Here is an 18,034-nt window from a genome sequence, read left to right as displayed (position 1 = left end):
AAAAATTCAGCGTAAGGTTTCCGAATAAAAACTCAATGAGGACAGGCTACTTGTCAACAATGAAGCGTTTAAAGGGTTTGCTGAATTTATACTTAGGAAAAATACTTAAAAAGCAGGAAGCAGAACAACATGGAAGAACATTACTTTAAGCCACTCTCCTAACTATCCCTTATTTTGCAGGTATAACAGATGTTTGTATCCACATCACCAAGACCCTTTTGCTCAAGCTAACTGTTCATTCATTATCAATCGCTCACCCATGTCCTTAGAGCCCTATAGGCTCTTAAAGGCCCACCTCTTCCTTCCAACAGTAAGGACTAAGGAAAGTACGAAATGGGAAAGGAATTTACTCAGTTCGAAAAGTAAATGTATTTCTTGCCATGAGTTGGCATCAACTCAATGGCAACTAACAACAATCGATTAAAAGGTGTGGTGCCTGGGTGGCACAAATGGTTAAGTGCTTGACTACTAACCAAAAGGATGGCAGTTCAAACCCACCCAGAGGGGCAATGGAAGAAATGCCTGGCAATCTGCTTCTGAAAGCTCATAGTCACTGAAAACCCTATGCAGTACAGTTCTTCTCTGTAACACATGGGCTGACCATGTGTTGGAATTAACTAACAGCAACTGGTTTGGTTTCTTAACCAATTAGAAACGCTGAAATTTAAATTTCATCTGTAAGAGACCTAACTAGCTATTGGGAAAGCAGGAACTAAAGCTAAATTTGCTTCATGGAGTCACTACTTTGAGGGAGATACATGGTTATATAAGTGTGTGGATTATTTTATTAAAATGTGAAGAACCTTAATACCTACCATACATGTCCACTGTCAAACTTAAAAAGCATTTTAAGCTCATCTGAACCGAGATCCTAAAATAATAAAAATAATGAATGCTAAGAGAATTCATCACATAATGTAGAACTTTAAAGCTGAGTAAGCAGCCTTGGAGTCCTCATGCAGTAACCAAGCATTTTTCTGATGTCTTCTGTGGGTAAACAAAGTCCTGATCACGGTGCTAAAAGAGGATGCAAAAGAAGTCTCAGGATTCATAGGAAATAAATTAGAACATTCTAAAAACAATGTATCAAGTATAAAATGATCCAGTATAAATTGAATACATGAATGTTTGGGAGACAGAGAGATTCAGAGGTTTCCTTGAAGAACTGGGTTATGAAATAAATGTGGAAAACAATTTGTCAATAATTTATAATTTAAGTAAAAGGGTTTTTTGGGGGAGGTAACAGCTTTATCAAGATATAATTCACATACTAATACAGTTCATCTATTTAAGGTATACAATTCAACGGTTTTCGGTATATTTGTAGAATTGTGACATATCACCACAATCCATTTTACATTTTCATCACTCCAAAAAGAAACCTGTATAATGATGGATTTGGCTCACCTTTGTCCCTGATCACTAAGAGTTAACCTCTAAACTCTCAGAATATGGAATTTGGTTGGTCTTCGCTGCCAGTTCCTGGGACCTGTTGCCAGGAAATCGAGTCAATTCGGACTCATAGCAACACCACAGGACAGAGTAGAACTACCCCGTAGAGTTTCCAAGGAGTGGCTGGTGGATTCAAACTGCTTATCTTTTGGTTAGCAGCCAAGTTCTTAACCAGTGCACCACCAGGGCTCCAATGGGGTACCTCAGACCACACCTGACAGTTTATGCTAACAAACTGACTCAGAATGGGGCAGACCATGCCAGAAAGATCAGCCACACAATTAGAGAGCTGGAGCTTTGAATCATGTAATATCAGCCTAACTTTGGGGGAAGGTAAGAGGCTATAAACTGAGTTTAATCATGTGGCCAATTATTTAATCAATCATGCCTATTTAATGAAACCCCAATAAAAACTATGGACACCAAAGATACCTGGTTGGTAATTTTCCAAGTATTGCCACATGACCATATGCTGAGAGGGTGACTAGGACAACAGAAGCTTTGCATCTGGGACCCTACCAGACCCTGCCCCAATGCATCTCTTCCTTTAGCTGGTTTTGATTTATATCCTTTTGCTGTAAAAAAAAAAAAAAAAAAAAACTGTATTTGTAAATACAGTAATTTCCTGAGTTTTATAAGCCATTTTAGCAAATTATCAAACCTGGGGGAGGAGAACCCCTGAATTTGTAGCCAACTGGTCAGAAACAAGGGTGTCTTAGAGTAAAAAGTAATGGCAGTCTATGGAAGGCTGCGCCCTTAACCTGTAAACTTTGGGATGACTTCAGGTAGCCGCTGTCAGAAGTCACTGCAATACCCTTTAGCGTCATCTCCTTACGAATACTCTCACCCTGAGCCCTGGTCAACTACCAGTCTACTTTGTATCTCACTGTTGTTTTTAGGTATTGTCAAGTCGGTTCTGACTCATAGCGATCCTATGCACAAGAGAACGAAACACTGCCCGGGGACCTGCGCCATGTTCACAATTGTTGCTATGCCCACTGTTGTAGCCACTGTGTAAATCCATCTCATTAAGGGTCTTCCTTTTTTTCCACTGACCCTCTACAAAGCATGATGTCCTTCTCCAGTGACTGATCCCTCCTGATATAACATGTCCAAAGTCTGTGAGACCTAGTCTCAACATCCTTGCTTCTAAGGAGCATTCTGGTTGTATTTCTTCCAAGTAAAATTTGTTCATTCTTCTGGCAATCCATGGTATATTCAATTTTCTTCACCAACACCATAATTCAAAGGCATCAATTTTTCTTTGGTCTTCCTTATTCACTGTCCAGCTTTTGCATACATATGACATGATTGAAAACACTACTGCTTAGGTCAGGCACACCTTAGTCTTTAAGGTGACATTTTTGCATTATAACACTTCAAAGAGGTCTTTTGTAGCAGATTTTCCCAAAGTAATGTGTCCTTTGATCTCTTGACTGCTGCTTCCATGGGTGTTGATTGTGCATCTAAGTAAAAGGAAGTCCTTGATAACTTCAAACTTTTCTCCGTTTACCCTGATGTTATTTACTGGGGTTCAGTTGCGAGGATTTTTGTTTTATGTTGAGATATAATCCATGCTGAAGGCTGTAGTCTGTCATTAGTGCTTCAAGTTCCTCTTCACTTTCAGCATACCACAGGTTATTAATGAGTCTTCCTCCAATCCTGATGCCACATTTTTCTTCATATAGTCCAGCTTCTTGGATTATTTGCTCAGCTTACAGATTGAATAAGTAGAGGGGAAAGATACAACCCTGACGCACACCTTTCCTCATTTTAAACCACGCAGTATCCCCTTATTCTGTTTAAACAACTGCCCCTTGATCTATGTATAGGTTCCTCTTGAGCACAATTAAGTGTTCTGGGATTCCCATTTTTCGCAATGTTATCCATAATTTTTTCTGATACACAGAGTTGAATGCCTTTGCATAGTCAATAAAACACAGGTAGACATCTTTCTGGTATTCCCTGCTTTCAGCCAGGATCCATCTGACATCAGCAATGATATCCCTGGCTTAACGCCCTCTTCTGAATGCGGCTTGAATTCCTGGCAGTTCCCTGTCAATGCACTGCTGCAGCCCCTTCTGAATGATATGATCTACTATGCCGGGAGTGGCAACTTGAAGAGGAATGGCATTGCATTAGTCATCAAAAAGAACATTTCAAGATCTATCCTGAAGTACTACGCTGTCAGTGATAGGATAATATCCATATGCCTACAATGAAGACCAATTAATACGACTGTTTTTCAAGTTTACACACCAACCACTAAGGCCAAAGATGAAGAAATTGAAGGTTTTTACCATCATCTGCAGTCTGAAATTGACTGAACATGCAATCAGGAGGCAATGATAATTACTGTTGACTGGAATGTAAAATTTGGGGAAAAAAGTATAGGTAGTTAGAAAATATGGCCTAGGTGACAGAAACAATGCCAGAGATCACACGATAGAATTCTGCAAGAACAACTTCTTCATTTCAAATACATTTTTTCAACATAAATGGCAACTATACACATGGACCTTGCCAGATGGAAGACACAGGAATCAAATCAACCACACTGGTGGAAAGAGATGATGGAAAAGCTTAATAATATCATCAGTCAGAACAAGACCAGAGGCTGACTGCAGAACAGACCATCAACTGCTCATATGCAAATTCAAGCTGAAGTTGAAGAAAATTAGAACAAGTCCATGAGAGCCAAAATACGACCTTGAGTATATGCCACCTAAATTCAGAGACCATTTCAAGAACTCATTTGACTCATCGAACACTAATGACCAAAGACCAGACAAGTTGTGGGATGACATCAAGAACATCATACAGGAAGGCAGCAAGAGGTCATTAAAAAGGGAGGAAAGAAAGAAGACCAAAATGGATGTCTGAAGACACTGAAAATTGCTCTTGAACGTTGAGTACCTAAAGCAAAGGGAAGAAATGATGACATTTAAGAGCTGAACAGAAGATTTCGAAGGGGCGGATCGAGAAGACAAAGTATCATAATGACATGTGCAAAGACCTGGAGACAGAAAACCAAAATGGAAGAACTTACTCAGCATTTCTCTAGCTTAAAGCAATGAAGAAAAAATTCAAGCCTTGAGTTGCAATACTAAAGGACTCTATGGTAAAAACATTCAAAGAACATTCAAAAGAAGGTGGAAAGAATACAGGGAGTTACTACGCCAAAAAGAACTGGTCGATGTTCAACCATTTCAGAAGGTAACATATGATCAGGAACCAATGGTACTGAAGGCAGTGGTGAAAAGCAAGGCTCCGGGAATTGGCGGAATACCACTTGAGATGTTTCAACAAGCAGATGCAGCACTAGAAGTGCTCACTCGTCTGTGCCAAGAAATTTGGAAGACAGCTACCTGGCCAACTGACTCGAAGCGATCCATGTTTATAACTATTCCAAAGAAAGGTGATCTAACCAAATGTGGAAATTATCCACCAGTATCATTAATATCACATGCAAGTAAAATTTCACTGAAGATCATTTTGTCTATCTAGATTTGCCTATTTTGAACATGTCATATCAACAGAATCATACAATATGCGGCCTTCGTGACTGGCTTCTTTCACTTAGTGTACTGTTTTCGAGGTTCATCCATGTTGTGCTGTTGTTGTTAGGTGCCACTGAGGCAGTTCTGACTCATAGTGATCCTATGTACAAGAGAACAAACCACTGCCTGGTCCTGTGTCATCCTCACTACGTTTCTATACTTGAGTCCATTGTTGCAGCCACTGTGTCAATCCATCTCATTGAGGTTCTTCCTCTTTTTCACTGACCTCCACATGATGTCCTTCTCCAGGGACTGGTCCCGCTTGATAACATGTCCAAAGTACATGAGAAGAAGTCTCACCATCCTTGCTTCTAAGGAGTATTCTGGCTGTACTTGTTCCAAGACACATTTGTTCATTCTTCTGTCACTTCATGGTATATTCAACATTCTTTGCCAACACCATAATTCAAAGGCGTCAATTCTTCACTGTTCAGCTTTCGCATGTATACGAGGCAACTAAAAACACTACGGCTTGAGTCAGGTGCACCTCAGTCCTTAAAGTGACATCCTTGCTTTCCAACACTTTAAAGAGGTCTTCTGCAGCAGACTTACCCAATGCAATACATCACCTGATTTCCTGACTGCTGCTTCCATGGATGTTATTGTGGAGCCAAGTAAAATGAAATCCTTGACATCTTCAATCATTTCTCCATTTATTATGATGTTGCTTATTGGTCCAGTTGTAAGGATTTTTGTTTTCTTTATGTCGAGGTGCAAATCATACTGAAGCAGCTGTAGTCTGACATTCACCAGTAAGTGCTTCAAGTCTTCTTCATTTTCAGCAAGCAAGGTTGTGTCATCTGCATATCACAGGTTGTGTCATCTGCGTATCACAGGTTAATGAGTCTTCCTCCAATCCTGATGCCCCATTGTTCGTCATATAATCCAACTTCTCAGATTATTTGCTCGACATACAGATTGAATAAGCATGGGGAAAAGATACAACCCTGATGCGTACCTTTTCTGACATTAAACCATGCAATATCCCCTTGTTCTGTCTGAATAACTGCCTCTTGGTCTATGTACAGGTTCTCCATGAGCACAATTAAGTGTTCTGGGATTCCCAGTCTTCACAATGTTATCCATAATTTTTTATGATCCACACAGTCAAATGCCTTTGCATAGTCAACAAAACACAGGTAAACATCTTTATGGTATCCTCTGCTTTCAGCCATGATCCACCTGACATCAGCAATACCCCTTGTTTCACATCCTCTTCTGAATCTGGCTTGAATTTCTGGCAGTTCTCTGTCATGTACTATTGCAACTGCTTTGGAATGATTCCGGTACATGTAGTAGCATGTATCAATACTTCAGTCCTTTTAATGGCTGAATACTATTCCACTGAATTACATACCACAATTGGCTTACCCATTCATCTGTTGACGGATATTTGGGCTATTTCTATCTTTTAGCTACTGTAAACAGCACTGCTATCAACATGCGCGTACATGCACTTGTTTCAATTCCTTTGCATATAAACCTAGGAGTGAAATTACTGGGCTGAGTAAAATATTTTTAAAGAAAGGAATACTGAATATAAGTAGTGATCTCTACAACTGGTCAGTATCATTTACCTGCCCTTTTTTTTCTTTACTGGCTTGTTTCCTAAAAATGGAGTAGTTTCAAATAGTGACCAAGAGACCAAAATGAGTAAGCAAGTAGAAATACCACTTAAGTTACTTGAAATCTTTTTTTAAAAGCTATTTCTTTCCATGAAACAGTCTTGATTTTGCCAAGCAAGTAATGAGTGACATTTTTCTTGTGGGTGTATGAAACTGCCCATACATTTGAATATTTTCCTTTTGCCAAAATGAAACGTTTCTGCCTTGCCTGTGCCAAAACAGCAGCTTATAGGGAATACTTCTGAATTCTAAAGCTTTCGATACTTCTGTTCAAAATTTTAAAACTTCACGTTGTTATTAAAATGTCTTCATTGTTAGCAGTAATACCTCAATCAGACCAACTGTATCCAATAAAAGGAAAACGTCTACCTAAAGATATATTTCACAAACACAAGTACTGTTCCTTCTCCAGAGAGGTTTTCCAAACGAAAAACTATCAGCAAGTTTTGACTAAACCTTCCTCAATTCAGAGTATTTGCCTAGCTTGCCTCTGAAAGCCTCTTCTAGCCTTAGAGTTAGACCTTATTGAAAGGTATTAAGAACTACTTTTCCCCCCAGTAAAGTACAAGTTGAGGAATTCACAAAGGATAGTGAATTTTAGTAGCAAATTTGATTTTACTTATTCACAAAGGATATGCAAGTTCTTTGTCTTTAAAGTTAAGCCCCCCCCCCAACATACATATCTGCTGCTCCCTATATTTAGAAGAGAAAAAAAAACATGGCCATGAAAGTAAAAGATATGACTCACAGAGATAGCTAATGGCCGGGCCATAATAGAATCCTGTTCTCTCAAATCCCAGTCTAAGCCTGTTTCTACTAAACTGTATATTGCCCTATCAAAAAAAAAAAAAAAAGGTAACCCTAAAATCAAGCATTACAGTGTAGTAAAAAATCTACGTATCACGCTCCTGCTTTTAGAATAAATTTGACCAAATGGCAGAAGCAGAAAGTATACAGGCTAAAGGCTTCAGGCTCAAAATCAAGTTTGAGATAAGTCTGCATTAATACTTAGGAGCTGTGTGACTTGAGCAAATAACATTAAAATTCTCTGGACCTACTACTTAATTTGAAAAAAAACAAGGGAGCTGTGTGGTAAGGATTAAATCAGAGACCATTATAATCTTAGTATAGTCCCTAGAACATAGCAAATTCTTAATAAATGGTAGCTGTTGTTATTAAGAGGACTACAAAGCAAAGAGCTGACTTCTTTCTGTTTCAGAGATTAGGCAGAAATAACTGCATTTATAAATAGCACGTCCAGGAAGATGCAGAAACAGCACCAAAGAAGGTGGCATTGAAATGACATTAAAATCATAATCAGGCTTCCTGTTGGTGAAATAAAAAGGCATTTTTCTTTTGTGAAGCCTTCTTGCCTACTTTGGACAAAGGGAAGAATACAGTCAATGCTAATTTTAGAAAATCAGGCAGAGTTTCTCAAACTGTTAATGTGCATTCAAATAACGTGGGGGTCTTGTTAAAAAGCAGATTTTGGTGCCAGTAAATCTGGTGCTCCACCTGAGATTCTGCATTTCTAACAAGTTCCCAGGTGATGAGGACACTGCAGGTCTGGAGACCACACTTTGAACAGCAAGAGTTTACCGGATGAAAAACACTGCCATCAAGTTGATTCTGATCACAGTGACCCTGTAAGACAAGAGTAAAACGGCCTCATAGGGTTTCCAAGGACAGCCTGTAGGATTCAAACTGCCAACGTTTTGGTTAGCACATGAACTCCAGAGATCCACAGTTTACAGGAAACCACATTTAAAAATATCACCAAAAAAACCTGACTTTGATCCTAATACCTAATATGCTTGATTCCCACATCACCGGACTAGAATGGTGCTGATACCACCGTAAGTCTGCTTATAATACATGGGCCTATGTTTAAGTAACTATGGTTTCTTAAACACTCATCTAAGCTGGCCTTTCCCCACTAGGGCAAACCTTCAAACTGCTTCACAGTGCTGCTGGTGCCACTCTCCCTACTTCACATGGGACATCTTCGAACACAGTGGCACTTGCAGCTAAATGAGGGAAGCAGGGACTGTCTTGGGCAGCCCTATTGAGTCAGGGAATCTAAGGCTTATAAGCAGTCTACTCTGTCTTATCTTCAAGGACACATGCAGTGGGTAAAGAAAAAAACCAAACCAAACCCAGTGCCATCGAATCATTTCTGACTCACTGTGACCCTATAGGACAGAGCAGAACTGCCTCTTAGGGTTTCCGAGGAGCAGCTGGTGGACTCAAACTGCCGACCTTTTGGTTAGCAGCTGTAGCTCTTAACTACTACACCACCAGGGCTCCAATGGGTGAAGAAAAAAGGTTATTTCCTTTGTCACCACTAATTTTTCACCCACTTACCTATAGGTATCTGCCACAAGAGATCAAGATAAGAAAAAAAACTACATCAGGAAGAGAGAAGTGAAAACCTTTAATATTATATACCAGTTGCAGTCAAGCTGACCACGACTCATGGAGACCTCATGAGTTATCAGAGCAGAACTACGCTCCATAGACTTTTCAAAGGCTGTATTTTTCTGAAGAGCACCACCAGGCCTTTCTTCCCAAGAAGCCTCTGGCAGACTTGAACCTCCAACCTTTTGGTCAGCAGCCAAGCATGCTAACCATTTGCACCATGCAGGTTAAAATTATGTAAGGTGTTTTTCCCAGCTCCTCCTCTTTCTAGGTTCCACCCTATTTTCCCTAGTCATCGAAAAATTCTAGTCCTTGTGGGTATAACTGAGATTTAAAGTTTCCTTGATTTATCAAGAGTAAAAGAGCTAGGGAATCACTAACTCAAAAAAGAAGATAAGCATATAGCTATGAAAAGCAAGTTCCTTCCTTCTTCATCACTACCTCTCTCACCCCCACTCCTTAAAAAGGGGCACAGCAGCAGGCTTAAAAACTCTACGGGGCAGTTCTCCTCTGGCCTATAGGTCGCTATGAGTCGGAATTGACTCAGCGACACTGGGTCTGGGAGCAGGCTTGATGCTCACTGGCTTTCACAGACATATCATTCATCTTCCCCACATTACTTATCACCCCAGCCAGGATAATATTTGCTCTAATCTATCAGATTTTCATTTCAAAACCAACTGTAAAGCTCAGCAGGGTACTATACACAACCTGAATGAGAGCATCTTACCCAAGACTCCTCTAGTACGCGCTTGTTCAGAATTGTTGAATTTTATCGGTGGAGGTTGTTGAATGAAGGGAAAGGCTAACCAAGAAGTAAGAGTTTAAAAACTAAAACTCACGTCCTTTCATCTTTTCTATTCATATAAATAAAAACACTAACAAATTTGACCCATCTGAGGGTAGAATTCATGTTTACTTTCTGTGATAGCTAAGCTAGTCCTACACAACTCTTTTATAGACTCTTTTACATTGTATCCAGTGGCTCCCTACAATTAATGCAGTGCCAGAGAGTAGCTCTGTAAACCTACTGACAGCGGTTTAATGGGAGAGATGGAAAGGAGTGGACGTACCCTGGCAGTGCGCTTAATGGACATACAAACACCACAGTCATCAGCTTGAAGTGATTCTGGCAGAAAATTAACTTAGAGATACAAAACTCGTCTGGTGAGAAGGTCCACAGCAATCTCAACAATATCGGACTCCGCGATAAGGAAAACGGCAAAATAAGATGATGTGTTTTCTAAGCTTCTCTTTAAGGAGGAAGCCATTTAAATTTTTTTTTTCCCACATGCCACTGTGCAGCTTTGTTGCTTTAACATTTAAGACAGAGGTTGCGTCTTCTTTGGAAAACACATGGCACTACTTAATTTTAAGTGATGCCACAGACAGAGCATGTCAGAGACTTGTATGTTAATGCCGAAATGTCACTAAACCACACCACTTTATGAAATAATCTGGAACCTGTTTTTATCATCAACCAAATCTTTATTTTTTTGCCCATCACAGTGACATTCAGGTCAGAGAAAGGTAGAAGGAAGGAAATTAATATTTGTTGGCCTATAAATTGCAAAGCCCTGCTCTAAGAATATAACATGTAGGTTATGTAAATTTTCACAACTACCCTGGAGGTAGGTACAATTATCCTCATCTTACTATATGAGAAAACAGAGATGCAGGTACATTCCTCAGTCCACCTCACACAGCAGTCAGTAGTCAAGCTATGATTTGATCATTAGTCTGTACGGATCTACAGTCTGTGCCATACATGCCATCCTACAATTAAAATAGCAAAGGCCTTTATGAGAAAACCAAAGAACGGTTTTCCAATATCTGCTTCTGAAATGTCTTTTATCTACACAGATAAGCCTATTTAAACATAAAAATTAAAACAAGTCCACAAAGCCAAAGTAAGACCTTGACTATATGCACCTGAATTCAAGAGACCATCCCAAGAATAGATTTGACTCATTGGACACTAATGACCAAAAACCATGAGTTGTAGAATGACAACAAGGACAGCATACATGAAGAAAGCATAAGGTCGTTAAAAAGACAAGAAAAAAAGAAAAGACCAAAATGGACATCAGAAGACACTATGAAACTTGCTCTTGAATGTAGAGTAGCTGAAGTGAATGCAAAAAAATGGTGAAGTAAAAGAGCTAAACAGATTTCAAAGGGTGGCTCAAGAAGACAAAGTAGAGTATTATAATGACATGTGCAAAGACCTGGAGTTAGAAAACCAAAATGGAAAAACATGCTTGGCATTTCTCAAACTGAAAGAACTAAAGACAAAATTCAAACCTCAAGTTGCAATACTGAAGTATTCTATGGGCAAAATACTGAACACGGAGAACCCCTCAAAAGAAGATGGGTGAAATACACGTCACTATACCAAAAAGAATTGGTTAATATTGAACTATTTTCAGGAGGTAGCTTATGAACAAGAATCAATGATATTGAAGGAAGAAGTCCAAGTGGCACCACAGGCACTGGTGGAAAACAAGACTCCAGGAATTGACGGAATACCAGCTGAGATGTTTCAACAAACAGATGCAACGCTGGAGTGCTCACTCCTTATGCCAAAAAACTTGGAAGACAGCTACTTGACCAATCAACTGGAAGAGATCTATATTTGTGCCCATTCCAAAAAAAGGTGATTCAACAGAATGTGGAAATTAACAGACAGTATATTAATATCACACACAAGTAAAATTTTGCTGAAGATAATTCAGAAATGGCTACAGCAGTACATCGACAGGGAACTGCCGGAAATTCAACTGGATTCAGAAGAGGACTCAGAACAAGGGATATCATTGCTGATGTCTGATGGATCTTGGCTAAAATGCAGAGAATACCAGGAAGATTTCTGCCTGTGTTTTACTGACTATGCAAAGGCATTTGACTGTGTGGATCATGAAAAACTATGGATAACACTGCAAAGAATGGGAATTCCAGAACACTTAATTGTGCTCATTCGGAACCTGTACATAGTCCAAGATGCTGTTACCTGGACAGAACAAGGGGACACTGTGTAGTTTAAAATAAGGAAAGGTTGTATCCTTTCCCCATACTTATTTATTTAATCTGTATGCTGAGCAAATAATCTGAGAAGCTGGTCTATATGGGCATCAGGATTGGAGGGAAGACTCATTAACAACCTGCGATAAGCAGGTAACACAACCTTGCTTGCTAAAAGTAAAGAGGACTTGAAGCACTTACTGATGAGAATAAAAAACTACAACCTTCGGAATGAATGACACTTTAACATAAGGAAACAAAAATCCTCATAACTAGACCATAAGGAACATCGTGATAAATGGAGAAAAGATTGAAGTTGTCAAAGATTTCATTTTACTTGGGTCCACAATCAACACCCTTGGAAGCACTAGTCAAGAAATCAAACAACACAATGCACTGGGCAAATCTGCAGCAAAAGACCTCTTTCAAGTGTTAAAAAGCAAAGATATCACTTTGAAGACTAAGGTGCACCTGACCCCAAGCCGTGGTGTTTTCAATCGCCTCATATGCATGCGAAAGCTGGACAATGAATAAGGAAGACTGAAGAAGAATCGACAGCTTTGAATTGTGGTGCTGGCGAAGAATATTGAATATAACATGGACTGCCAAAAGAACGAACAAATCTGCCTTGGAAAAAGAACCACCCAGAATGCTTCTTAGAAGCAAGGGTGGCGAGACTATGTCTCACATACTTTGGACATGTTACCAGGAGGGATCAGTCCCTGGAGAAAGACATCATGCTTGGCAAAGTAGAGGGTCAGCAAAAAACAGGAAGACCCTCAACAAGATGGACTTACACAGTGGCTGCAGCAATGGGCTCGAACATAGCAAAGATCGTGAGGCTGGCGCAGGACCAGGCTGTGTTTTATTCCATTGTACATAGGGTTGCTGAGTCAGAACTGACTCGATACCACCTAACAACAAACATTAAAAATACATATATATTAAAAGAAAACATGAATTTTTCTTTTTAATTTCAGGAAATGTACTGCCTTTGTAAGTCTGACAAAAAACCCAGAAGGCACAAAAGCAAAGACTGGTAAAATTTGACTACATAAAATAAAACTCTCTATTTTGACACATGCCATAAATAGTCAAATGGCAAGTAACCAAATGACAACTAACTGGGGGGAAATACTTGCAACACATAGTACTGAAACAAAACAAAACAAAAAAACCTCATTTCCTTAATGTGGAAGAGTTCCCACAAATAAAAAAGAAAAAGCCTCAAAACTTAAAGAAAAATGGGCAAAGGAACAAAACCCGTTGCCATCAAGTCAATTCCCACTGATATCAACCCTTGAGGACACAGCGAAACTGTCCCACAGGGTTTCCAAAGCTGTAATCGTTACAGAAGTAGGTTGCCACATCTTTCCCCTGAGGAGCAGCTTGTGGGTTCAAACCGCTGACCTTTTGGTTAGCAGTGGAGCGCTTAACCACTGTACCACCAGGGCTTCTTGGGCAAAGGACATGAGCGGACAATTCATAGAAAAAGAAATCTGAATTACTCGCAAACCAAAGAACAACAAAATATCATTTTAAAGTTCTGCAAAAATCAAAAGGTTTGTTTTCTGCTGCCAAGAAAGTAAAATTAGACAATACTCTCAAACACTGACACTGGGAGTATAAATTGTTACAACCTCTATGGAGAGCAATTTGGCAATCCTGAAATTAAAAGCGTACATACCCTCTTGACCTATCAATTCTACTTCTAGGAGTTCATCACAGAGATATAATCGAGTAGGTGCAGAGTGTGCCCTATGTATGTAGATAATAAATGCAAAGCTGTTTTAGTAAAAGTCTTGGCGGGGGTGGGAAGCAGGGGAATCTAAATATCCAACAATAGGGAACTGGTTAAATAAATTATAAATAAATTATAGTACAATGTAAAAGTATGTAGCCATAAAAAAAGAACACGTCAGTTCTATTTGTACTGATGATGAAATGACCTCGAGGACATACTGGGCGGAAAGAACAAGGTACAGCAGACTGCGTAAGTAAGAAAGCCACAAGTAGCATACACACAGAGAGGTAAGCTTTGTAGATCCAGGTCAGCAGTGGGAAGGAGATCTACTTTTCGCAATATGCCCTTATAGACTCTGTATTTCCCACTCAAAAAATACATCTTTTTACATTTGAAAAATTAAAATGATATGCTTTGAAAAGATAGTGAAAAAAGGAGGACAAACTTACGTGAGATAGCGTAATTATAACCATTTATGATGTGCTACAAGACATAAATTAAGTAAGGTTCTGTGTATTTCACTTCAAAATGCAAACTCAATTTTTTCATTTATTCATCTAAGATATTAAAAAATATTAAAGACATATGCAATGTCAACAGACTCCTTTTTATATAACAACCTTTATAGACTGTTTTAGATGTCAGATTACAGGTGACATTATCTGACTCATGTTATTTTGAACCACCGCCCGTCTGTCAGTTTGTCGTGCTGTAGTGGCTTACATGTTGCTGTGATGCTGGAAGCTATGCCACCAGTATTTCACGTACCAGCAGGGTCACCCATGATGGACAGGTTTCAACAGAGCTTTCAGACTAGGACAGGCTAAAAAGAAAGGCCTGGCAATCTACTTCCAAAAATTAGCCAATGAAAACCTTACAGATCACAACAGAACACAGTCTAGCTCGGTTGCTTTGGACACATCATCAGGAGGGATCAATCACTGGAGAAGGACATCATATCTGGTGAAGCAGAGGCCCAGCAAGGGAGAGGGAGACCCTCAGTGAGATGGACTGGCACAACAGCCGCAACAATGGACTCAAACATGCTGGTGATCTTGAGAACGACGCAGGACTGGGCAACCTTTCGTTCTGTTGTACATAAGGTCATCATGAGGCAATTCAATGGCAGCTATCTAATTTTGAAGGCCACCTATAAACATGCTAAATTCGTATTATATTAAGATAACTGGCTCTAGAGGCTGTCTTCCCTTAGCTGTGATAGTGTAACGTCTTAGTCCATCAATGACTATAAAATGGAGGTGACTTTCAAAGCCTGCAAAAGGGTGAGAGGAGATAAATAATTACATGCAGTTTTCTTGATAGGAAAGCACACTTTTAATAATAAAAGGACAGAAATTTGGGGAGAAGGGACAAAACCCAAAACCAAAAGTCTAAGAATGCTGACATGAATATTATTTTCTAAGTGTGGTTTGAGAAAATATACTCAGTAAAACCTATTTCCATAAAGAAAACATCACAGATGGAAAAAATAAACAGGCCCATATCTCTGGCGGGAAGTGGGATACATAGTGAGTTCCCTGGAAGACAGAGACGCACATCTAGAAATACATGGTTTGTTTTTTTTCTTATGGGGGGTAGGGATAGCCGTCTCCATTGAGATACAAAATAAACACCATGTCTTCCCCCCTCAACTTTTACAAGTATCAAATATAGAAATTCTGAAATGTATATTCGCTTTGAGAGCATCATTCACTTTGCAGTTTAGTATTCACAAAATGAAAAGACAAGATCTGCTAAAGTGCCTTCAGAAAAAAATATGAATAGTGGCTTAGTGGAACTAAGCAGATCAAGCTTTCAGACTTTATTTTAAAAACACTGAGCTACCTCTGAAATGGCATGGCTCACTGGGCACACTAATAACTAGCTTCAAAGACCAGTTGAACTCGTTGTGGAATGGAAAAGTGGCGCTTCTAACTGAATACCAAACAGCCCTTGCCCAGACCTGCTCCCATCACTCTGTGGATTCAACCTCCTGTGTTTTACCCCAATGCTTCCTGTCTGTCTCTGAGTTGCCTCTTGGGCTAGTGTTTCTAGGAATGATCAATCTACATGGAGAAGCTGGTTGTTAGGAAGTTGCTCCATTTCTATCATACGGCTGGGCTCAAAACACCATTTCCTCACTTCCCTGAGCTGTTGGCACCTGCCAAACATCCACAACCCTAAAATGCCTGTGGTAGTTTCACTAGGGAATTTTTAAAATGAAATCTTCTCACATATCAATGTACTCCCTTCCCACTCACCTCCCCATTTGGTGAATTTGACCAGAGGCAAGCAATGTCAGGGTAGGAAAGGGAGGCTCATGACAGTAACCCAAAATCTTAACCTTCCGCCCTCTTCTATACACAGTGAGGAAAAGTCCCCTGACTAGATGTCTGCATCTGGTTTATGAATACAATGTGTCTAGATATGCCTAAAGCCAGTTCTCAAAAAACAGTGAAAAAGTATATTAAGTAATCTTTTACTTAAAAATCAAGACGATCATTACAAACACACCCTCACAAAAGATTTTTTTAGTCCATGAAATACCATTTCGTCTGTTGTACCTACAACTCTTTATACACCTATGCCTGTTCTTGTTCCTAAGTTTCTAAGGATGTAGACTTAGTTGTTGAGAAATTACAAATAACTGATCTATTTTTTAGGGGCATCTTCCTTTTAAAAAGCAAGGTTACCCAAGAGGAAAGCACAATAACAAAGTTAACCTCAATGATCTTTCATAAATAAGTTTGTAGGTGGAACTCAAAGGTAAAAACAGAAATACAACTCTTATGTATTCTCTAAGTTCTGGCATGGACTTTGTGTTTTGAAACCTTTAATTATGCCACTCATACAGAAAACAGACAATGCTGTGTATGTAACACGTTACCCCCACATCACCCTGGTGCCCCACTGAAGGATGGCTCCTTGAAACTAGAAATTATTTAATCTAGGTGATAAAAGGCTAAGTGGAGCTATCATATAGAGTGCTTACTATCTGTGGGAAATCCTTTTCTTATTTAAACCTCACAAGCCCACCCCCATAGGAGGTTAAATTTGATTGCCACTTCACAGATAACCCCCAAAACCCACTGCCGTTGAGTCAATGCCAACTCATAGCAGCCCTATAGGATAGAATAGAACTGCTCCACAGGCTCAAAGCTGTAATCTTTATGGAAGCAGGCTGCCACACGCATACTAAACCCCAAGGTCAGAAAGCTAGTAAATGGATAAACTGGGATGCTCGCACAAAACTTAAGCTCTTAACTTCTGTCTTTAGTCTCAGGGTTATACACAAGAGGTAGTCTGCTGTTCTACGTTACTACTGACAACTAAATTTGTAAAACCTTACACACATACTATCCTGAATGTATCTAATCACATTTTATAAACACACAGAAAGTTACAGAAAATACTGTGATGAACTGTACCTACTAACTGGCTTTGTTTCATCTTAACATTTCACTATATTGGCTTCAGAGTTTTTTAAAAGAAACAATATCCATTCCCACCCCTCTTTTCCAGAGGTAACCACTATCCTAAATCTAGCTCAGGATTTGCATTCACATGCATGTTTTTATATTATTTCTACAAATAATATCAATAAACAGTGAATAGCATGATTCTGCATGTTTTCAAATTTTATATAATGGTGTCATATATATGTATCATTCAGAAACCTGCCTTTTCACTCAGCCATATTTTGAGATGTATTCCATGCTGAGAGCTGGAACGTTCTAGTGTGTGCACAAACCAAAATTAATCTATTCACCTGCTGCTGGATGGCTAGCTTGTTTCTGATTTTTCCCTAATAGGAACACTGTTACCATGAATATTCTTGTACCTGTCTTCTTAGCGTAAGCATTGTAGTTTCTACAGTATAGACTTAAAAGAACTGCCAGGTTAAAGGTAATGCTATCTTTACCAAATATTGCCAAATTATTTATAGAGGTGATATTCAATTTATACCCCCACCAACAGAACCTTGCCAACACTTGGCAATGCCAGACATTTTAAAGGACATGAAATTCTCTTTTTTGTTTAAGTGAGATTGTTTAATGAGATTGAGCATGTTTTCACAATTACTGACCACAATCTTTAAAAAAATGAAACTACAGTTTAAGAAAATTAAGTGCCTTTTCCCTCGTATTTATCATTTCTCTCAGAAGTGAAATTCCATTTCTCTCACCATCCTGGCCATCTACATTCATACAACA

The 18,034-nt window shown here is 39.2% G+C and overlaps 1 protein-coding gene across 1 annotated transcript in view; it reads right to left on the bottom strand.

Annotated features, from left to right (window-relative positions):
• The window catches only part of ZFAND3 (zinc finger AN1-type containing 3), a 403,887-nt gene that overhangs the window by 165,154 nt on the left and 220,699 nt on the right, over positions 1–18,034 (bottom strand). The window lies entirely within an intron of this gene.

This window comes from Elephas maximus, chromosome 1, assembly GCF_024166365.1.
Source record: "Elephas maximus indicus isolate mEleMax1 chromosome 1, mEleMax1 primary haplotype, whole genome shotgun sequence".
Classification (NCBI taxonomy): Eukaryota; Metazoa; Chordata; class Mammalia; order Proboscidea; family Elephantidae; genus Elephas; species Elephas maximus.
Note: the sequence above shows the minus strand (reverse complement) of the source record. Positions and strands in the feature narration are given on the sequence as shown.